We start from the raw sequence: 24,684 nt of genomic DNA on the forward strand, positions 1-24,684 counted from the left end.
TGCTGGCTTAAAATATACTTATTTTTCTTTTTTTTTTTCTGTGGATGCCTTAGATTCCAGTGCAGATGCACTCCAGATGTCTGGCTAAAGTTGCCAAACATTGAGCAGCTCCGATAAACTGATTGCAAACCTGCGCAAAGTGAATTTTATATATGGCAAATTTAAACAGTTTTAACACAACTACCAATGGGAAAGCTCAAACAGAGCCTTTCCTCCAGCAATCCCCAACTCAGATCTGTTCTGAGCTACACACTTCTGTCACAAGGGTGCAGGGAGGCCCTCTTATTGTAAGTGGCTGATTTAGAGCACAGACACACCAAACAGTCAAGATCCTGCAGGTCTGAATCTAGCCAATGTTATATAAGGCAATGAAACACAATTTCAAAGTTCAGAATAAAAAGCAGTCACAAACAGCAAAATTGAAGCAGTAATTCAATTAAATACAGTTAAAGTGCAGTGCTGGCTTAAAATATACTTATTTTTCAGTTTTTTTGTTTTCAGTGGAGAAAGTAATAGGAATAAGAATTATTGCGTTGAGTGTGCAATTGCCTTTGACACTTGTGGTCTGCCTGAACCCATCTGATGACAGTTTTTATCATATTAAACAGCTTTTTCTCAATGATGATGCAATACCTACGAACAAAACGTTTTTATTACCTTTATCAAACATTCGCAGTCTTTAAATTATCACTTTGTAATGATGGGATATGTTTTCTTGGGATATGCAGCTATGCTCAAGCAGATAATGCTATGTAAGCAAGCTCTATTCAGAAATATGCCTCACTGAAACAAATGAGTTTTGACTAAAAGTAATTATCAGAGTTGTAATGGCACAACAAAGGCAAACAATTCTAATTACTGCAGTTGGAAATTCTTCTAATACAAAGCAGCTATCTTCATACATGTCCATGTCATTATTATGTTCTATAGGCAACATTTATTCAAGGCCCATCCATTTAAGGTAATGACATTCTCTGCATTCAGTCTACCTGTACGCCATTATGGATTTAGCAGAATGGCATACTCACAGTACTGCAAAGCCACACACTGAAAGCGGTTATGCGCCAATTAAAAAGTAAGACACAAACAACATGGATGATTTGTATGAGGTACTCAACCAGAACACACTGAATCTTTTACAGCAGCTACTCCAGCATACTCGTACAGTGGGCATGTACCATTCCAGCATTTGCTAGATATTTTCAATTTCCCTCTTGGGATTTCTCACTCTTCTCCACTCTTCATATATAAATAAACACAAGAGGGCCCCCCATTGCAACTTTAGTTCTTACCTGTTGACAACCTCTCCGAAATAAATATATTAACTGTCTCATTCAAAGAGACTGCAAGCTCAAGAGCATGATAAAGAAACACTATCACAAGACTGACAAACTGAAGTCAAGAATAGGTCTCAGGAAAAAAGTAAAACAGATGGAATGTAGATTAGAAAGTCAAGCAAGTATGTATGCAGCCATACTCAAGTTATCCTTTGTTATGGTAAGAACACATGGTACATGCACACTTATCGTAGCAATTGTGAAAAGAATCACAAGCAGGAGTAAAATTGAATCAAATATCGTAAGGCAATATGCCCCCCGGCCAAAATGCCCTTCAGTATACCTCTACAACAGTAAAGCATAACAAATACACAATGTTCACATGTAGGATGATCATGTTACCGCAGTATAAATGTCCTCCAAGACAGAAATATAAAGAAAGACAGCAGAACCAGTAACAGCTCTAATGCAGTGCAGCTCACCCCCTCATCTAAAGATCCCCTTATTTACAATAACAAAGTTCTGAATTTCTTTACCCAGCATGCCTACTCTTTGTTCTCTCATCTTTCAACATTATCTTTCTTTTCCAAAGGAAATGAAGAGGCTCTTTGCAAAGCGCTTTGTGCCTATTAATATAGAAATAGAGATACGTCTTGATGTCAACATGACAGAAAACTTTCTCCTTCATGTTTTGGGTTTTTGAAAGAGAAATCTGATGTGCGGCAGTTGGCATAATGGTCAAGGTCTTCGCCTCCCATATACAAGGTGCACGGTTTGATCTTGACCTCCAGCTAACTCTTATGTGGAGTTTGCATGTTCACCCTGTGTCTCTGTGGGGTTCCTCACACTTCTCAAAAACATGTTGGGTGTTTCCACCTCAAACTCATCCAAGAATAGAGTTTTGGGCAGCAGCACAGACTCCAAATGGTGTCTATTTGGGGAAGAACTGTACAGATCAACCACCTTGGGCATCAGCTGTGGTGTGCAGTATCCTCTAAACAGCAGAACATGGATCAAAGACTGCACCATGTCCGAGCTAGCCAAAAGATGGTGTAAAAAGTGGCTGTAGGTGATTTGGTCACATTGACTAATTCCATCAAATATGGGCATGGATCTTGGACAGTGATAAGTGGGTTGAGGACCTAGCTTACTCTGATATATGCCAGAAAACCATGCTAGTGGTTTTGAGGGGTCTATGTGCCCCTATTGGCCAGTGTATGCTCAGCAGTCCTGGGTCAGTAGGCTACTGATCAGCTGGTGTCCAGTTGCTTAGTTTGGCCTACCTGGAACAGCTTCATTAAATGAACATTGGACTTAAAACAAATCAACCTCCTAAATGTTAACTAGAAATGCTACACTCAGCAGAGGTACATTGACATGACACTGCTTGGAAGTGGATGACATGGCATTTAAGAAGAAGGCTTGACATTCTCTGTATCCAAGAAACAAGATGAAAGGGAAGTGCAGCAAAGCCATTTGGCTACCACTTAGAGAGAGAACAGACTAAAAATTGTGCGGGAACTGTGGTGGAAAGTACCTAATAGATAAAACAGGATATTAGTTGTCAATGATAATGGGAGACATGACTGCACACACTGAGACATCCAGAACAGGATAAGAGAACTGCATATGTTCATACAGGTGGGTTAACAAAAATAAAGGAGGAGGGGCCACTCTAGACTTCTGTTTGCCAAATGGCTCAATGGTGGCCAAAATGTGGCTAAGCAACACAGACAGTCACAAGACCACATACATAAGTGGCTAACATGTAACTCAGGTAGACTCTCTCCTAGTAAGAAAAAGGCACTGGGGTAGAATCAGCAATTGCAAAGTCATCCCCAGTGAAACACTTGACCCACAGCATAAACCACTAGTTGCACAATCAGCTGCAAGCAGTGGTCAGAAAGTTTTGACGATCAACAGAGACTGGGAAAAAGATCTGGTAGTTCACTGCAGAGAAAGCACAAGAGTTCAAGGAAATTCTCAGGGTTGTAGCATCTCAGTGAGAAGAGAAAAGGAAAGAGGTGAAGTTAAAGAAGATTAGCAACACCTCAAAACAGCATGTGTGAGGACTATATTCAGAAGCTGCTGGAAGTACTCCTTCCATCTGCCTTTGATGTCCTGTGGACTGATGAGCAGATATGGAAATAAGGTAAGCAAGAAAAGAAGGTGGTGGAATATATAGTAGATATAAAAAGTGTGCACATCCCTATTAAAATACCAGTTTTTTTATATAAAAAATTAGACCACAATAAATCATTTCAAAACTTTTCCCACCTTTAATGTGACCTATAACTTGCATAATTCAATTGAAAAACAAACAAATCTGTAAGGAGAAAAAATAAAAAAAAACTCACAATAAGCTGGTTGCATAAGTGCGCATACCCTTAAACTAACACTTTGTTGAAGCACCTTTTGATTTAATTACAACATTCAGTTTTCTTGGGTACACACCTGATATCAATTAAAGAGACTGATTAACCCCAAATAAAGTTCAGCTGTCCTAGTACTAGTTGCCTGCTACAGCAAAAGCCATGGCTCACAGAGAATTTACAAAGGGATCTCATTGTTGAAAGGTATCCATCAGGAGAAGGGTGCAAACAATTTCCACAGCATTGGATGTACCATGGAACAGAGCGAGTCATCAAAAAGTGTAGAAAATATGGGACAACAGTGATGTTGCAAAGAACTGGACATCCCTCCAAAATTGATGAAAAGACAAGACGCAAACTGGTCAGTGAGGCTGCCAAGAGACCTACAGCAACACTGTAGGGTTGCAAGATGGAAGCCTTTTCTTACACAAAAAAAAACCATCCAGCCCGGCTAAAATTTACAAAACAATACATCAAGTCTCCCAGAAGCATGTGGGAAAATGTGTTATGTTCTGATGAGACCAAGATTGAACATTTTGGCCACAATTCCAAAAGGTATGCTTGGCGCAAAAACACCTCACATCACCAGAACACCATCCCCACGGTGAAGCATGGTGGTGGCAGTATCATGCTTTGGGGTTGCTTTTCTTCAGCTGGAATTGGGGCTTTAGTCAGGGTGGAAGGAATTACGAACAGTTCCAAATACCAGTCACTTCTGGCCTAAAACCTTCAGGCGTCTGCTAAAAAGCTGAAGATGAAGAGGAATTTCACCTTTCAACACGATGATGACCCCAAGCATACATTCAAATCAACAAATGAATGGCTTCACCAGAAAAAAAATTAAAGTTTTGGAATGGCTCAGCCAGAACCCCGACCTAAATCCATAAAAAATCTGTGGGGTGACCTGAAGAGGGCTGTGCACAAGAGATGCCCTCACAATCGGACAGATTTGCAGTACTTTTGCAAGGAAGAGTTGGCAAATATTGCCAAGTCAAGATATGCCATGCTGACAGACGTCTACCCAAGAAGACTGAATGCTGTAATTACTTAACATAACCACAGAGGCTAGAAACTGCAGTGGCTAATGAACTGGAATGCTTTTGTCTTAAATGGATAAATGCTTTTGTTTTAAATGGAGAATACATGGCAGAAGATTGTGTCCAGGTCAAAGCTAACCTTTGTATTCAGATACAGCACACACACACACACACACACACACACACACACACACACACACACACACACACACACACACACACACAGTAAAAGAGTAACAGGCCCACAGTAGGTTAAATAGTCATATCTCCACAGACGGAATGTATTTCTTTTATTAAAGCAGTAGGAAAACAGAGGAGGAATAAAGAGGGCAAGGAGGTCTGGTATGAAAACTCCATGTAATACTGACACTAGTGAGGGGAATGTGTGTTTACAAGATCCGACATATACATATACATGTGCAGAAGAAAAGTAAAAGAAACAACACGTTAAGAGAATGAGCAGAGCACTGAATCATCATAGCAAGGTACTAAACTGAAACAGGTGAAAAAACAGGGCACACAAGTCTTATGGGGGGAAATATTTAACATGATGAAGAGCAAGAATGTACATAATTGCAGACAATGTATTTCACCATGCCTAATAGGAAAAGAGGGAAGGGATGTAAGTTTGTACACCATCAACACACAACACGAGCACCAGTTAATGAATTAAAATTAGGAGTTAAGACGCATACAACAGATGAAATACGAGAAAAGGAATTGGATGCCATGTTTTTAACTATAAACAGAAAAGCCCATAAGAAAGTAGAAAATGGTGAACAAGGAAAGAACACAAGGGAAAGAGTGGGAGGCAACAGAAGGGAGCAGCAGAGAAAAACTGCAAGGAGGGGAAAGTAAGATGATTAAAACTAAAGTTTGAAAACCCTGAACAGGAACATGGGATGGTAGGGAGGAATGCTTGCTTAAAACAATGGGAAAGAGGAAACCAGGTCAAAATAAATGTCATTAACAATCAAAAGTAGCTAAGCACTAAAAATTGAGCAATCTCAAACCTGGGGCCATAAAAGGAGCATTGCTTTGAGTAAAAAGAAGGGCAAAGATTGAACAGGACAAGGAAAAGCAAATTACAGAAAGGAAGAAACAGCATTAAAACAACAGTGAAAGGAATGCAAGTACATTTAAGAGAAAAAGGTGATCCAACACAGGACTAAAATGGTAACAGGGAGAGAAATCAGATTACATACCAAAAGGGGATACAGAAGGAGATAGAATATGCAGAAAGCAGCATAGTGGAGGCCTAGATTGTCATTGATGAATATTAATATGATTTTTATAGAAATGTAACAGAAGGAGATACTACCAGCCCGGCTATCTGGAATTTTGTAAATAAGTTTATGTCATTTGAGAATATTAATACGATTTCTATAGAAGTGTGACAGAAAGAGATACTGCCAGCCCAGCTATCTGGAATTTTGTAAGTGGTTATGTGTCATGTGTGAATGCCAATGTGCTTCATTGTAAGATGCTTGTGCTACAACTATGTTAGAACTGTATGTTATGTACTGAGGTAAAATATAACCACAGCATGCCCTGCTGGCTTAGAACAGAAATATATATAAACTATTGTAATTGTGTGAATGTATATATTTTTAATAGTGGAAACTAGAACATAGAGGGTTAACTTGCAAAACTTCAAGAAAATAGTTGGAATTAAACTGTTTTACTGTTTTGTGCTATAAAAGTTATCTTTCAGTTTCAGTCAACAGGATGTCTACACTAGAGGACCCTCTGTGTTGTTTTGTGTTTTATTGGTTTATGTCGTCTAGCAGTTGCAAACATCTGATGGTTACGTATTTTCACAGAGAGATGTTAAATGTGGATAATTTCTGACAATGGGGGTTTAGCTTAGGAACTAAAGCCAGGTAACCATACCAGGTAACAAAAGGTGATATCATCCAAACTATTTGCATTTGTATTTGTCTTTGACCTGACAACATCCACTCATCACTTCTGCCTTCTTGTTATTCTGTAAGTAAGTTTTTAGGACATAGTACTCTTTTAGATTCAGATACGAATATAGTAAAGTAGAGCTTAGATGTTTTCTTTATTTATTTGAGACTGTCCTCCACTGTTGTTTTGAATATTTCCTATGATTTTGAACTCTGATGTAACTGTTTGTTTACTGAGTATTGTCTTGTCCTTTTATTATTTATTATTAAATATATTTAACCCTATCATTGTGTCTGATATCTGTGAGAGATATTTAAGCTCTTAGAGTACTTGCATATCTATTTGGTAACACTGTACAGGCCACTCCTAAATAGCCTTGCTCTTGGTCAGACTACCATTTGGATTAATAGTAACATTACATAATAGCACTGGACACCCTTTATTAAGGGCCTTAAAGTAGTTGATAAAGAGTAGCTGGAGGCAGTCAGAAATACCTTATAGTCTGGGCAGAAGGGGGCATAGCTAATAAACCTGTGCCAGCCTTTCCCAGGTGTGTGTCTGTATATAAATTAAATATCAAAGAGTGTGTGTGTCAGCTACTTGGGCAGGGACAAGAAGCACTGGTTGGACACAGAGGGTACTGGAGATCTTGGTTTGGCCCCTCAGCTGAGGTCTCAACCCTATAGCTGTGTCAGTGGGGAGTCTTATTGAGGATTTGGAGAAAGAGGGAGAAACCAGCTGCAGACTGACTGTGATCTCTGTGTGCTCTTAAGGGAAATTGCACTTTACTGTTTGTGTACTTGTCATCCTCCCACTGTACACGTTCCCCACTGTGACAAGTGGTGAGGACTGAGGTTCCTTGATTACTGGGCCAGTGCAGGGGCATCACATATTAATCGGTGGCAGTGGTGGGATAGCCACATTACATATTAATTGGTTGGCAGTGGTGGGCTATCCACATCACATATGAATTGGCTTGTAGTCGTGGAATATCCACATACTAAGATTCAGTGGTGTGGATATTGAATTCTTGTAGGCTGTGAATAATGGTCACTGAAGGTGTTTGTACTCTCAATCAGCCACACAGTGAACACTCAGAGTTTCACATCACAATTGTTTTATTTTTATTAGCTTAATTAGTCAGGGAGAGCTAATGATGAAACCTCTAAGGTTCTTACATCTACATGTCAACCTTCTTACCATAAGGGGTGCACTCTTGGGTCATACTTTAACCATTATAAATATGGTAATAGTACCCAACATTTGGATCAACAACTTACATTAACTGGGGATAGATTGGTCAGTTCCTTTCCCTGCAGTCATTGTTCATTTTGCAAGTTCATGCTCAAGTCTAAACAGTTTTCAAGCAAGAACACAAGTAAGGTTTAGGATATAACATTTTTTGCTAATTGTGGGACAGATTGGTTAGTCTACTTAGCAACCTGTTCTTGCTCATTGTTTTATGTAGGTCAAACCTCCCGCCCATTACGGATATGCATGTGTGAGCATTTTAGTGATATTCGGAACAAACGGACATCTAGTGCTTTATATAAACATATTGTCACACACAGTTCAGCTAGATTTACTTTTATGGCAATTGACAAGATTCAGGGGGACACAACAAATAAGTTAGGATGGCATGGCTTATTAAATAAAAAATAAAAAAGTTGGATCATAAAGCTAGGTGGACTTTTTTTCTCCAGGTCTTAATGATCAATTATAGGTAAGCTTAGGAAATTGATGCTATTAGCATGTTTTTTCTATTGTGAGAATTAATTAGGGTATAAATTGTTGCACTTATTTTCTGTGTATTTGTCACTGAGGAAGGCAGGTTTGCCGAAACCGGTCTGATTCTGTTGGTGTTGCCAAAATAAATATTGGAATATTACTCATTTGGTGCTGGCCTCTTTCTGCATTTGTACTTTGATATTTTGCCCACTTGCACCAGCTGTACTTGCAAAGGCTGTTTTGTTGTATTTGAGGATATCCCTGCAGATGTCCTGACATGGAATGATGTCGATAATGCAGTACCTTGTATGTATGCACTTACACAGAGTCAGGCTTGGAGACAAGCATGTGGGTCTGGTAGCCTCGGGGAGACCTGGACAGACCACACACTTGCAGCCAGGACTGGTGTGGTGGTTACTTCGGGGAGGGAGCTACTATGTAGCAGTGAGACTAAAGGTGAGCCACAACTGTTCGTGGGTAATGACGTTCCTTTGGACAGAGTGACTGCAAGGGCAGAGGTGAGTAGTAGTACCCAGGCTGACAGTGAGGCACCACTGTCAGAAGATACTGATCTTCCTGTGGAAGGAGAGCTGGGAAGAGTTACAAAGAGAGAGTTGAGACAAACTCAGCTCTCAGACCCTATATTACAAGGCCTGAGAGAGGTAGCTAGTGAGGCACCTGAGTTTCAAGGGAGGGAGGAATCTGTATACTGGGACAAATGGTCACTATATAGAAAGTGGACGGGTGAGAGAATACATCAGTTGGTAGTACCCAGAGCCTACCATCTGGCACTTTTAGCCATAGCCCATGATATTCCCATTGCCAGTCATATGGGCATAAAACATACAAAGAGAGATATTCTGCAGAACTTTTATTGGCCTGGGATTTCCAGAGATGTAACAGGGTACTGCAGGACCTGTGAGCAGTGCCAAAAGGTAGGCAAGGCAGGAGACAAGGTGAAAGTACCTTTGATGCCCTTGCCAGTGATTGAGAAGTCATTTTAGAGGGTAGGGTAGCTGTGGATACTGTGTGGCCTCTGAGTACCCCATGTTCCACAGGGAAAATGTATATCCGAGTGGCAGTAGATTATGCTACCAGATACCCTGAGGCAGTGGCTCTGTCCTCCAGTGAGTCAGAAAAGGTGGAAACGCTTTGTTAGAAATTTTCAGCAGGGTAGGTTTCACAAAACAAATACTGACAGAGGTGGCAATTTCATGTCAGACTTGCTGGCCTGTCTGTGGAAGCACTGTGGGGAAAAGCACCTAAAGACCACCACCTACCATTCCCGGTCTAATGGTCTTGTGGAGAGGTTAAACTCTACACTCAAGTCCAGGCTACAGGCATTTGCAGACCAGTTTAAGTGGGAGTGGCACAACTAATTGCGCCATCTGTTGTTTGCTTACTGAGAGGTTCCCCAGAATCCACAGGTTCTTCACCCTTTGAGTTTCTGTATGAGCACAGGGTGAGGGGACCTCTTGATTTGATTCCAGATGAGTGGGAAGGTGAGTGTGAATCCCACAAGCAGTCTGTTGTGGCATATGTCCTAAACCTCAGGCCAAGGCTCAGGGAAAACATTGGGCTTAGCCCAGGGGGAACCTGGCAGAAGCCAAACAGCAGAAAAGGGTCTGGTATGACAGGAATGCTTGAGTTAGAGTATGCTGTAGGGCAGTGGGTTATCGTGCTCATTCCTGTCAGACTCAACAAGATGCAAGCAGCTTGGGAGGGACCGTTCAATGTGGTAAGGAAGGTCAGTGATGTTAACTACATGGTAGAACTGATAGGCAAGATGCGGGGGCATCAACTGTACCATGTTAACATGAAGAAACCTTACCATTATAGAAAGGCCCTTGTGCTATTTGCAGTACAAGGTAGGACGAGTCTGATGGGGAATCTAAGGCTACAGGGAGCCTGCCAGCCAAATCCCAAATTACTATGGTGGAGCCTGTGGTTGCAAACATGTGATGGGACAGTGCAGCACTGTACTGGGGTCAGCAAAGTCAAGGCAACTGGAATCTCACAACAGTGAATGGGGTAAGGTATTCCCAGACAGGCTCATCCTCTCAAGCAATGTTTCTCAAGAGTCACTTCAAAAACTAGCTTGAGTTTTCAGGGGGGAAAAGTGTGACAATGGGAAATACTGCCAGCCAGCTAGCTGGAATTTTGTAAATAATTCTACGTCATTTGTGAATATTAATATGATTTTATAGAAATTTAACAAAAGAAGATACTACCAGCCTAGCTAGCTGGAATTTTGTAAATAATTATATGTCATTTGAGAATATTAACATGATTTATATAGAGGTGTGACAAAAGGTGATACTACCGGCCCAGCTATCTGGAATTTTGTAAGTGGTTATGTGTCATTTGTGAATGCCAACAAGCTTCATGTAAGATGCTTGTGCTACAACTGTGTTAGAACTGTATGTTATGTACTGAGCTAATATGTAACCACAGCATGCCTTGCTGACTTAGAACAGAAATGTATATAAACTACTGTAATTGTGTGAATGTATATATTTTTAACAGTGGAAACTAGAACATAAGAGGGTTAACTTGCAAAACTTCAAGAAAATAGTTGAAACTGAATTTTTTACGGTTGTGGTATAAACGTTATCTTTCAGTTTTCTTCAACAGGAGACAGGATGTCTACACTAGGGACTCTCTGTGTTGTTTTGTAAGTGTTTTATTGTTTTATATCTTCTAGAAGTTGCAAACATCTGAAGGCTATGTATTTTCTCAGAGAGATGTTAAATGTGGGTAGTTTCTAACCATGGGTTTTAGCTTAGGAATTAAAATCAGGTGACAAAAGGTGATGTCATCCAAGCTAACCCAGCAGTAATATTTAATATTAATTGAAGAGCTCTCTGGGGGGCGGAGTTTGTATTTGTCTTTGACCTTACGACATCCACTCATCACCACTTCTGCCTGCTTGTTGTTCTGTAAGTTTTTTAGGGCTTAGTAACTCTTACAGATTCAGATAGGAATATAGTAAAGTATAGCTTAGATGATTTCTTTATTTATTTGAGACTCTTCTCCACTGCTGTTTTAAATATTTCCTGTGATTTTGAATTCTGATGTAACTGTTTATACTGAGTACTGCCTTGTTCTTTTATTATTTATTATTAAATTTACTTAAACCTATCATTGTGGCTGATATCTGAGAGAGATATTTAAGCTCTTAGAGTACTTGCATATCTATTTGGTAACACTGTACAGGCCACTCCTAAATAGTCGTGCACTTGGTCAGACTACCATTTCAATCAATAGTAACATTATACAGTAGGATTGGATACCCTTTGTTAAGGGCCTTAAATGTAGCTGATAAGGAGTGGCTGGTGGCAGTCAGAACTACCTTCTAGTCTGGGCAGAAGGGGGCAACTACCTTCAAGTCTGGGCAGAAGGGGGCATAGCTAGTAAACCTGTGCTAGCCTTTTCCAGGAGAGAGAGAGAGAGAGTGTGTGTGTGTGTGTGTGTGTGTGTGTGTGTGTGTGTGTGTGTGTGTGTGTGTGTGTGAAACAAATCTCAGTGTGTGTGTGTATCAACTACTTGGGCAGGGACATGAAGCACCGATTGGACACAGAGGGTACTGGAGATCTTGGTTTGGCCACTCAGCTGAGATCTCAACTCTATAGCTGTGCCAGTGGGGAGTCTTATTGGGGATCTGGAGAAAGAGGGAGAAACCAGTCCCAGACTGACTGTGATCTGTGTGTGCTCTTAAGGGAACCCGCACTTTATTGTGTGTATACTTGTCATCCTCCCAGTGTGTACATTCCTCACTGTTGCCAGTGGTGAGGACTGGGGCTCCTTGATTACTGGATCAGTGCAGGGGCATCACAAACCAACCAAAACAAAAAGGAAAAAAATAATTGTGAGAAGTAAGAGGGGATTGAAATGGTCTAGAAAACAGGGAAGCTTCCAAAAGATTTATTCAGGAACATGAGTACACATATAAGGGGTAGCAGGTAAAGATGAGAATTGTCCCATTGAATGTCTTAGCAACAAGTGACATTCCTTAGGTAATATCTGCACTGTCATAGTAATGACAGTTTTTAGGACAGGCGAGGGAGCCATTCAACTCAGAGAAAAACAAACTCTGAAAGGGGAGGTATGTTTTGTAAATTTATACAACAGGGAATTGGGGAAGAGGAGGAATAAAGAGAAAAAAAGAGAAAGGGAAAGATTTTGCATGGTCAAGAAGCTTAGAATTTAGTGAGAGGGAATAAGAAATGAGTTGAAGGGGATATGAAAAAGGAATACAGAGAACAGCAGCAAGTGAAGGAATACAATCTTACCCCCACTAAAGGTAGCAACATCCTTGATCTGGTCATTACTAACATGGGCGACCGTTGCTCTACACCAAAAGACAACTCCTCCCTGGTTAGATCCGACCACAAATTAATCACCTTGGAAAGCCACACCCCCCGCAAAGGTAACCACCATGAAAAACTTCTCCAAAGCTAACTTTGGGATCTTAAAAACAGAAGTGGCTAACTTCACAGCACCCATGCAAATGGAGAATAGTTGCATGACTGCCGAATCATATACCAATGCACTGTACGAACACGTACACAAATGCATGGAATTCGCCATACCCAATAGAACCAAGATGCTCACCTCCAAAAAAAGGAAGCCAATCTGGTGGTCCCCTGCCATAAACAAACTCTACAACAGAAGGAGGAAACTGATGTGTAATAAGGTGAAGTCCCAAGAGTGGAAAAACTCCCTTATCAGCCTCGACAAAAAGTTGAGATCCCTCATCAAATCCTCTAAAGCTAGTTATGAAAACAGAATTGCAGCAGATGGTAAAGATAACCACAAGGCTGTCTATAGTTATGTAAAGAATCTCCACGGCAATACCTAGATTTGCTCTGAGCTTCTGCACAATGGTACCTCCTATACCAAGCCAACAGATATTGCCAATATACTGGCTGATAGATTCAGTGCCAACTTTACCCCCCCCCCCCAGGACCACTCACAATACCAGTCGATTGCCAGGCACCCAGTGTTACTACTGCACAGGTTAAAACAGCAATGTCCAAGGCCAAGAATACAGCTTCAATGGGACCTGATAATATCCCTGGCTGTGTTCTACATGAACTACAGAATTAATTGTCACTTTACCTGTATGCCCTGTTCAATCCCAGCCTCACCTCAGGCTCTGTCCCCACCAAATAGCGGACAGCTACAGTCATCCCTCTCCACAAAGGAGGAGTGACTACAGACCCTGGAAAATATCGCCCCATTACCCTGACGAGTCTGATATGCAAAGCTATGGAACACATCATCATGGACCTAATAACAAGGATACAGGGAATCTCCAAACTCTGGATCCCACACAATTTGGTTTCGTGAAGGGTAGATCATGCCTGCTTGATCTGGTCCACTTCTTTGAGTCAGTCACCAGAGCTGTGGATGAAGGCAAGGTGGTTCATACAGCCTACCTTGATCTGGCCAAGGCCTTTGATACCATTCCCCACTCAGGAATCATAGAAAAACTCACTGAGCTAGGCATCAATCCCTATACCACTAGGTGGGTTGTAAACTGACTGACAGATAGAACCCACAGTGTGAAAGTAGCTGACTCCAAGTCAGACTGCCAACCAGTCACGGGTGGAGTCCCAGAGGGTTTGGTCCTGGGTCCTCTCCTGTTTGCTATCTACTTCTCTGAAGACAAGGCCAACACGAAGGGACTCTGACTGACAAAGTTCGCAGACAATTGCAAGTTGGGAGTTATTATTAACTTCCCAAGTGATGTTGACATCCTACAGAAAGGCCTCACTGAGACCAACTGGTGTCAGAACCATGGTCTTAAGCTCAATGCCAAAAAATGTGTTGTCATCCCCTTGGGTTAAAATCTGGTTCTCATGAATTACCACATCAATGGTAGTCCACAGTACACAGAAGGTGTTATAAGAAATCTGGGAACACAGGTTAACAGCAACCTCTCTTTTGACCACCACATTGCCATTGTGGTCAGAAAGTCCTTCTGTGTGACACATCTCATTACTAAGGGTTTTTCATCCAGGAAGAAAGGGGTCATTGTCCCCCTCTACTCTTTCCTCATTAGGCCAGTCATAGAGTACAATGCTCCATTTGGCATGTACCTCACTAGACACCTGCAACAACTGGAGAGGCCACAAAAGTACCTCACAATGAGGATCCTAGGCTTTAAACACTTGTCCTATATGGACAGACTCAAAAAACTCCAACTACTCTCTGTCTCATATCGCTTACTTAGAGGCGCTCTCTGCTTGACTTATATTGCCTAGTTAAAGGTGATCTCTGCTTGACTTACAAAGCCATGTCTGACCCAGCTCTGTTAGAAATGCTACATCTAAAGAAATCCTAATCCCTCCGCATCACACGCTCCAGAGACCTTAACCTCATTACCACAATTAACAGAACATGCTGGAGGGACAGATTCATAACCCAGAGACTGCCCATGCTATGAAACAGACTTCCCATACATGTCAAACAGAGCACCTCACTGGTCCTCTTCAAGAAAAATCTTGACGAGTGGATGGAAAATAGAAAATTCACCCCGGGGATCACTCCAATGGCTCTACTCGACAGGGACACTGGGAACTAAGGTCGGGTGGCACGATACCAGGCCAGGGTAATCCTATGGGATAGGCTTGTAATAGCTCCAGGGCCATTAGCCTAGTACACACCTATGAACCTAAACAAATACGGGTGGGCCTATGTAAACTGTCTATTCAATCAAAATAATAGGGACAGAACAGTGAGATATCTTAGAAGGAGTAAAGCTCATGTGTTAGCAATCCAAAAAATGGACCTTACCACATAAAAGAATGGCTGGGGGGGGTAGAGTGGTAGCAAGTGCATCCTGGAGGAACAGAAAGCAAAGAGGAGAACCTCTGCTAATTAAAAATATATGACCATTTAAAGTGGAAGACAAAATACAGGACAGGGAAGGAATATGTGTAGGAGTAAAAGGATGGATGAAACAGGTACACTATAGTAATGATATATATTCACACAGAATCAAAACAAAGTAATTGACAGGAGTATTAGTGAGTATAGTAAAATTTCAAAACTGCATAGGAATACTGATAGGAGAATGGAACCTAACTGCACAGAATGAAGAGGTGGAAAGTGGGCTGATGGCTAGAAGATTAACTAAAGAAAGAAAATTCCTGAATAATTTTGTGGATGGACTGGATTGGTGCATGGAAGATAAAGGAATAAGAAAAGCAGGAGACAAATTTATGTATTATTCAGGTACGTTTAAAAGCTGGTCAAGGATAGACAGGGATTATATAACACAGGAGCATCAGGGACTACTGAAAAAGGTTGTGGCAGAATTGATACTTTTGTCAGACCATGCTTTGACAATACTGAAGTTGGAAGAAAAGGACAGAAAGGGATGGAAAAACACTGGAGAGATCGAAGATACTTTATGGAGAATGAAAAAGGACTGAGATGGAGAGAGTGGTTGGAAAACATTCCGAGGCAAGTCTTGGTACGAGATGAGGAGTGGAAAATGGAGATATGTAGGAAGAAAAGAAAATAACAAAACTTTTAGTTATGTACTTACCATAACTTCGGATGTATGGGATCCATCTCGCCTACATTCATAACAGATGGGTTCGGAGCCGATCCATCGACTCCGACTCGGCCACTATACACTAGAACGAAGTCTCTAATTGGCTGGGCTCCCCCTTATCCCAGAATGCACCACGCCTGCTTCCCCAGATCTTGTTTGTTCGATTTCATACATTCATACAGACACAGAAAAACATACCAGCAACTCTAACCAACTAGAGTCCTTCAAAGAAGATCTCAGTAAGGACCAACATTTCCTCTAAATCCAAAAGGAAGGGGGAAGGAGGGTGGGTACGTATGAATGTAGGTGAGATGGATCCCATATATCCGAAGTTATGGTAAGTACATAACTAAAAGATGTAATGGGATCCTATCTCGCCTACATTCATAACAGATGGGACAGCGTCCCTAGCACCTAAATCCCAGATGGCTCATTGGAAAACACTCCTAAGAACCGTGGAACCAAAGGAAGCTCTACTTCAAGAAGCCACATCAATCTTATAATGAGAAATGAAGGTGTGCGGAGAAGACCAGGTAGCAGCCGCACAAATATCATCTATCGACACTTTGGAGTGGAATGCTACAGAAGTGGCCATTGCCCTGGTAGAGTGATCCCTGACTGGGAAATGTAGCTCTCTGCCTGAGTGGGAATAAATGAAGGAGATGCAATCCTTAATCCATTTGGCTATGGTGGTTTTAGCCACCGGTTGACCCAACGTATTCTCCGCAAAAGACACAAACAGCTAATTTGACTTTTGTGTCTGACTGGTCCTGTTCAAGTAAAAACGCAGTTGCCTGTGAACATCCAACTGATGGAAAATATATTCTGCACTATTGGAGAATTTGGGAAAAAACACTGGGAGCTCCAAGGATTGTTGAATGCATAACAAGGATGCTACCTTAGGCAAAAAGGAGGGATTCAATTTGAGGGATACTCTGTCTTTGTGAAAGTTCAAATAAGGAGGGTTAGAACAGAGAGCCTGAAGCTCCGAAACACGCTTGGCAGAAGTTATTGCCACTAAAAAGGCGGTTTTCCAAGATAGAAATTTTATATCACAAGTAGCTGCTGGTTCAAAGGGACGGGCAGTTAAGGAGGCCAGAACCATATTTAGGTCCCAAGGGGGCACGGGATGGGCTATTGGGGGCCTGAGGAGCCATGCTCCCTTGAGGAAAGACTTGCAAAGCCTGTTTGCCATTAAGGAAGGCTCGAAGGAAACATGAAAATTAGAAATGGCCGCTAGCTGAACTTTAATTGTGGAAACTGAAGAGCCCAAATGAAACAAGGAAGCTAGGAATTCTAAGACCTGCGGCACTGGGGCAGTAAGAGGATCAATACCTCGTTGCTGGGCCCAAAAAGCAAACCTTTTCCATTTGCTGGAATACAGCTTAATAGTAGACAGCTTGTGAGAAGAGGACAAAATGTGCATCACTTCTGGAGAAAGAGAATTATCTCTGACTAAGGTTGGAAGTGGAGTAACCAAGCAGTCAGCCTCAAAGACCGGAAGGATGGGTGAGAGTGTCCCGACTGATGAGTCAACAGGTCTGGCACTGGGTCCAGAACCCAAGGACCTTGTATCGCATACCTCTGAAGGAAGGGGAACCAAACCTGACGAGGCCAGTGTGGGGCGATCAAAATCATGTCGCTCCCCACGTGAATAGCCTTCTGTATCACCCTCAGGAGAAGGGGGACCGGAGGGAAGGCATAAAGTAGACCGGGGGGGCCAACTGAGGGCTAGAGCGTCCCTGGGAATCTGCCCCTGAGAGGGAGTCAGAGTGAAGAACTCTCTGCATTTCGCATTGTGGGGGCTGGCGAACAAGTCGCAACAAGGGAGGCCCCATTTGGCGAAGATCTTCGCAGCCACTCTGTCGTTGAGGGACCACTCGTGGGGCAACAGGAAAGTCCTGCTGAGCCTGTCTACAATCACACTGGATTTCCCCGGAATGTGTGTTGCTACTAGGAAATGCTGGGTAGCAATCGCCCAATACCACACTCTCATGGCCTCTCTGCAAAGGGGCTAGGACCTGGTTCCGCCCTGCTTGTTTATGTGCCAGACTACCGACATGTTGTCAGACTTAATCGCAATAGTACCCCGGGGGAGAGCATGATGAAGTGCTTGCAGCTCCAGTAGCACTGCCCTCATTTCCAGGATATTGATGTGTAAGTGCGCTTCGCAAACCTGCCATGTGCCTTGAACAGACCTGTCCAGATAATGACCCCCCCCCACCCTATCTGGGAGGCGTCCGTGGTCACCGTGGCAACAGGGGGCTGAAGGGCAAAGGGACACCCCTGGTCCAGGTTGGACCGAAGCAGCCACCAACGGAGGTCCCGATGGCAACTGTCCGTAATCAGGACCAAATGGTTCAGGGAAAGTTCCTGAAAGGACCATTGGACCGATAGTAACCATTGCAGCACCCGCATGTGCAGCCTGGCTAAGGGGACTAAAAGAATAGTAGCGGCCATCGTGCCCAATAACTGTAGAATCTGTCAGGCAGGAACTCGTGATCTGGGTAACAAGGTTTAAACCTGAGATTGCAGGACCTGAATCCTTTCTGCCGGCAAAAATGCCCGCATCCTTCTTGTGTCTAACTCTGCACCTATAAAGGTGATATGCTGAGATGGCTGCAGCACAGATTTTTCCCAATTGAACGTGATTCCTAGTGAATGACCCAAACTGACTGTGGTCATAACCGCACGAACTAATAGATGCTTGGAGGTGGCAGTGAGTAGCCAGTCGTCTAGATAGGGAAACACTTGGAATCCTAGACTTCTCAGGTGAGCTGTCACCACTGCCAGACACTTGGTGAACAACATGGGGGCTGTGGTGAGACCAAAGGGCAGTGCTCGGAACTGGAAATGACTGGCTCCCAGGCAGAAGCGTAAATGACTCCTGGACTCTTGACGTATCAAAATGTGATAGTAAGCGTCCTTGAGGTCAATGGAGCACATCCAGACGTCCTTCTCTAATAACTGGAGAATGGACTGAAGGGTGACCATTCGGAATTTGGACTTTTTCACAAAACGATTTAATGAGCTTAGGTCCAGAATGGGCCTTAAGTCCCCTGTCTTTTTTGGCACCAAAAATAATCTTGAGTAAGTTCCTGATCTGATCTGGTCGGCGGGGACAGGCTGGATGACTCCTTTGCTTAGCAGCTTTGAAACCTCTACGGCTGCTTGATCCTGTTGACTGGGTGGCACATCCGGGATTTTCCTGATAGGAAGAGGGGGCTTGAAGAAGGGGATGAGATAGCCTCCGGTTATAATGCGGAGCACCCACCGATCCTTGGTGATAGATTCCCAAGCCTGTGAGTGTTCCGCAAAACGACCCCCGACTGGCTCCGGAGATGCACAGTCGGGCCACGTCCTAGGGACGGTGAGGGTAGGAAGAACCACGAAAGGAATCGCGGTCTCCAGAGTTGCGGGGGCCTCTGCCACCTCTGGGGAGGCGTCTTCCTGAATTCTCCCCCCTGCCTCTAGAGGGGGGATCACCCGGTGGAGTAGGGAAAAACCTTTGAGATTTTCTGAACCACATTTTCCCGCCTCTCTGGGCCTTGGGGTAAGGTCTAGAGGGAGCGGAAAAACAGGCCCCCACGGCAGTCAAGGTCTTGCCCTCCTGCTCGCACCGAGTCAGTGTGTCCTTCACCTTGGGTCCAAACAGAGAAGACCCATCAAAGGGGGCGTCGGCGAAGGAAGACTTAAAGGCCTCCGCAAGTGGACAAAAGCGTAACCAGGCGTGTCTCCTAAGAGCCACTCCTGTTCCCGCTGCTCTACTCACCCCTTCGGCCGCATAAGATATGAGCCTCATGGACGAATTGACTATAGAAGATAGGGTAGTCATCTGGGCGCCAACAGTTTGGGCTAGAGCCTCAGGGAGATTACCCGCAAGGGACTCTCCTAACTCTTTGAGGAGGTCCCTCTGGAGCCTGGTAAAATGACAAAGATAATTCAGCGACCGCAGGGTAAAGGCCGCTGAAGAAAGGGTACGCTTCCCGTACCTATCCATGCTCCTGGAATCTTTGTTAGGAGGATGAATAGATGTTGAAGCCTCTGCCACGTCCTGCTGAGTGGCAGATGCCACCACCATTGCATCTACTGCAACTCCTTTGGTCAGGAACTCCTTCTGGGGAGGGGCTGAAAGGAACTTATTAGGCCTGGCGGGCACCGGTTCCACAGTATCAGGGTGCTCCCACACCCTTCGAGAAATTAAATCTAACAACTCGTCGAAGGGTGGAGACACCCAGGAGGCAGAGGGCTGGGCCCCAAAGGCCTTGAGGAAGACTGACTCCTCAGCGGAAGGGGTTTTGGACTGCCAATCGCCTCTCTGTCTCAAGATCTCGAGGATATCTGAGAAAGAGACGTCATCCGAGGATGGTTTTGGGGACCCCTCCGCATCATCGAGGTCAGTATCTGATGTGATGGACTCATCCTGGGAGTCAACGTGCTTCCTCTTGCACAATTTCTTTCTTGGAGGTTCATCTGAAGCAGATTCAGAAGGACCTCCCGGAAGAAGGGAACCCCCCAAGGGGGTATCCTCAGGCCCTGGGGCCTCACTGTCATGGGAAAGAATGTCACCAGAAGCACCAGTACCCAAATCTAGGGACGGTGAGGTAGAGACTTGCTGAGTCGGCAAGGTCATGGCCAGCGCACTCCTCATGGCCTCAAAAGCAGGACCTCCAGACTCTACGGAGGGCACTTGCTGAGAGACCACGACAGTACCGGGAATCCCTGCGGCCGATGCTCTGAGGAGAAGACTAGGCATCGAAGTGACCAGTTCCACAGTGTTCCCTTCGGCCCCCACCGAGGAAGACCCGGTACCAAACCCTGACATCGAGGACAGAGTAGGAATGATGGCTGGTGCCGAGAAGCTCCGAAGGGGTCTCGGTTCCGACTGGACGACTCCGCTGCGCTCTACCATCACCGACTCCAACGGCTCCGAGGAGGTTGGAGGAGGAATCAAATGCGTGAAAGAGGGGATTGGCTCCAGAGCCGAGTGGGCTGGAGCCAAGATCATTTTTGTAAAAACCGGGGACTGGAAAAGCCTCTGGATAACCCTGTCCAAATCCGAGTCCGACAACCTGGAGGATTTAGAGGAAATAGACGGGGGCCGAGATGACTTCTCTCTCGGCTCCGATAAACCAGGGGACCGGCTCCGAAATGGCTCCAACACTATCAGTGCCGAGACTGGCACCGTATGTAAAAGTATCGGAGCCGAAGGGGACTTCGGAGCTGAGGGGGAAGAGTCTGAGCTGCACACCTCCAACGGCTCCGAGACCAAAGGAGCCGAAGTAGGTGATTCGCCTCTCGGTGCCCTAACCTGCAGCTCCGACACCAATGGAGCCGAGGAAAGAGGCATCGAGGCAGACCCTTCAACCCGAGGCTCCGAAGCCACTGGAGCCGAGGAAGAAAAGGTCGATCTATGCTTTTTGAATGTCGGCTCCAACAGACTGGTCGGAGCCGATGACCTGTGCTTCTTGGATGTCAGGTCCGACGGACTGGTCGGAGCCGACGACCTTTTCTTTTTAGAAGCTGGAGGTGAAGCCAAAGCTTCCTCAAAGGAAGGCTTGATAAGACCTTTAAGGATTAATTTATTTTTTCGTTCCTGAAGGACCCTAGAAGAAAAAGCATGACAAACACTGCATGTTTCCTGCAAGTGTTTAGGCCCTAAACAATAAACACAGACAGCATGACTGTCTGTGATAGACATTTTGTAACTGCACTTAGTACACTTTTTAAACCTGGACTTCTGCTCCTTAGACATCCTGACACACAAAGTATTGGAACAAGCACCGAAAACAAATTTAGAGTAGGGCAGGAGCCCTCTCACTTAAACGGGCCCGAAATACAGTACACAGCACAGAAGGGAGATAACACACGGGCCACAGCCCTCTAACTTAAACGGGCTTAGCCCGATACAACAGGAAGTACAGAAGATATACAGAAAATTTTAACCACACACAAAATACACACAAAAAAGGGCAAAGGCCCTGTAACTTAAACGGGCCTTGCCCAGTATACAGAACAATAACGCGAAAAAGAAATTCTCCTAAAAGGACTCACACACACTGATAAAGCTGTTAAAACAGCTGTTTATTAAATTTCTGACAGAAACCCTGGGTCAAAAGACCAATAAAAGTAAGAAAAAGCACTTAGCTCCAGCCAAGTCGAGACCACGTCTAGCTTGAAAAGCGGCAAACGAGATCTGGGGAAGCAGGCGTGGTGGATTCTGGGATATGGGGAGCCCAGCCAATTAGAGACTTCATTCTAGTGTATAGTGGCCGAGTCGGAGCCAATGGATCGGCTCCAAACCCATCTGTTATGAATGTAGGCAAGATAGGATCCCATTACATCAAGAATTACAAAAATAACAGGAAAAGTATTAGAGAAATTTAAAAATTGTATGTTATAAAAGTTAGCAGAGTTAGAAAAAGAAAAGACAAGGAATTCAGGAATGAAGAGGGAAAGGGAAATCTGACAGATGATATAAAAATCAGCAGGATCTAAGGATATGAGAAAAGAGGGTAGAAGTGGAAAGGATATTTGCTAGAAACACCACGAGAGCAATGAAAATATCAGCAATGTGAATAAAACAAGAGACAGGCACAGGAATGTTTCAGATCTATATGGACAGGGAGAGGATAGGGGTAATGCTGAAAGAAATTTTAAGGAGATTTAAGGAATATTATCAAACATATGAAGAAGAACAACAACAGCACGATGAACAGACTGGGTGGGTGATCCTAGAGCTGGTTGAAATCAGTCAAATACAGAAGGACACAACTACAGAAGAGGATAGCATAGGACAGCAAAAGGGAAATCTTCAGAAGTGATGGCATACCATTAGGATTGTGGGCAGTGTGCAAGCAAGAGGTTGCAGAGACATGGTTCATGCTGTTTAACAAAATAATAGAAGGGGAGCAGGCACCAAAGTCTTGGGAAGTAGTAGCAATTGTGGTGACCCACAAAGAGTGGCAAGATCCACACCTTCTGGCTTCATAGAGGCCAATACTGATTTCGAATCACAATTATAAATGCCTGTGCAAATCCAGGTGGCTAAACTGGAGAAAATAATGCCAAGGATGATTAAACTGGAGCATACAGGATTTGTAGCAGGTTGTAAGACAGCTGCCAATTTGATAAGGACCCTGAAGCTAACGTAGGATACAGAAGATGAGGGTAAGGAGCTAACATTCACTCATTAGATGCAGAGAAAGCATTTGATACAGTAAGATGGAATTACCTATTTGAAGTGGCAAAAAATGGGGCCTGCCAGAGGAGTGGGTAGAGATGATACAAGATATATAAAGGGGAACTAAAGAGAGAGTAATGACAATAGCGGCAATGCTAGAGGAAATAAAAGTTCAAAGAGACAAAAGACAGAGGTGCCCCCTCTCCCATTTATTACCTGCAAAGAACAAAGAAACTCTAGCACAACTAATAAGGATTGCAGAGGTACAAGGGTATAGATGGGGTGAACAGGAAAGAAAATAATTTATATACACATAGTGTACTTCTGACAATAACACACTGCGAGAGAGAGAAATAAAGGGTATGGGATTTACTGAAAAAGTTTAGCAGGATTTCAGGTTAGGAAATTAACCAAAACAGTAAAGATATGGAGTGGAAATATACAAATACTGGGAGTGGAGAGGATGCTACAGGTAGAAAAAATTAAATATTTAGGGATGTGGCTGGTAAAAACCAGTAGAAGATATGACAAGATCCGAGATAAAGTAAAGAAATACAATAAAAGCTGTGAAGGAACTCAAGTAATGCTTTAAATCAAAGGGTACAAATATTGCAATGGTTCATTATGTCGTAATTAATCTATGCAGGACAAGCTTTCTGAGATCTTTTGCTGGGAAGCCTGTTAAAAAGGTGAAATAGTTGTTTAAATAGTTCATCTGGGATGGACAGAGATCCAGAGAGATTGGGACTCACTGTTAGGGAGTAAAGAGGGAGCATTGGGAACTCCACACTTAATCCTACAAGCACAACTGGTAGTGACTATCCTAAGAGTAACACACCAAAATTATGTAATGGCTTGGAAGGAAATGATCCTAAGAAAAGAGGGGTTAAACAAAGAAAAAGAGGCTACAATACACTAATTACTAGAAACATTTAAAAGACATACAGACCTAAAAACAGAATAGGGAGGCCCAAAATCTCTTCGTAGATGCATGGCAGACAGACAAATGTAGCAGCTGGATGGAACTGATCCTTATAATAGGGAGAAAACAGAGAGATAAACAGAGACTTGGAAGCAGTTTCATGGAGATGAAGAAGGAAGCAGAATAAAATTAAATGCTGGTCATAGGTAGGAGAAGGAATGAAAATAGGCGTGGGAAGAAATCAAAGCAGAATCTGGGCTGGAAGACTGGTTACAATGGGAATATCAAGGGATGAAGACATAAGGGAAGAATATTGAAATAACAACAGGCTGTGTAAATAAACTCCAAATAATAAAAGAAACAGAGGACAGGAGGTTAGAGGGGAAGAGTAAGAAAGGGTTACTAAAGACAGGTAAGGAATAGTTAACAGGCATTAGCAAAAAGGGCAAAGAAGCAGAGAAAGTGGTGGGAAAAGACCTTCAGAAAGAAATACATACGAGAGAATGGGAAGAGATGATGCCACCTCCTAGATGTTTCCAATACACAAACATTTTGAATTTCTGCCTGCAAGTGCCTGTGCAGGTATTTTTACACCACAGCCAAAATTGCAAGAATATTCCAGATACATGGAAACATATTTCTGAGAGTATAAGAGCTTTCAGCAATTTAGAACTGTGCAAATAGTAA

At 43.3% G+C, this 24,684-nt stretch overlaps 1 protein-coding gene across 2 annotated transcripts in view; it reads right to left on the reverse strand.

The window, feature by feature from the left end:
- Positions 1-24,684, reverse strand: part of NUDT15 (nudix hydrolase 15) — a 105,905-nt gene that overhangs the window by 43,426 nt on the left and 37,795 nt on the right. The gene's annotated exons all lie outside the window — the stretch shown is intronic.

The sequence above is a fragment of the Protopterus annectens genome, chromosome 5.part1 (genome assembly GCF_019279795.1).
Source record: "Protopterus annectens isolate FY-2018-M chromosome 5.part1, PAN1.0, whole genome shotgun sequence".
Classification (NCBI taxonomy): Eukaryota; Metazoa; Chordata; order Ceratodontiformes; family Protopteridae; genus Protopterus; species Protopterus annectens.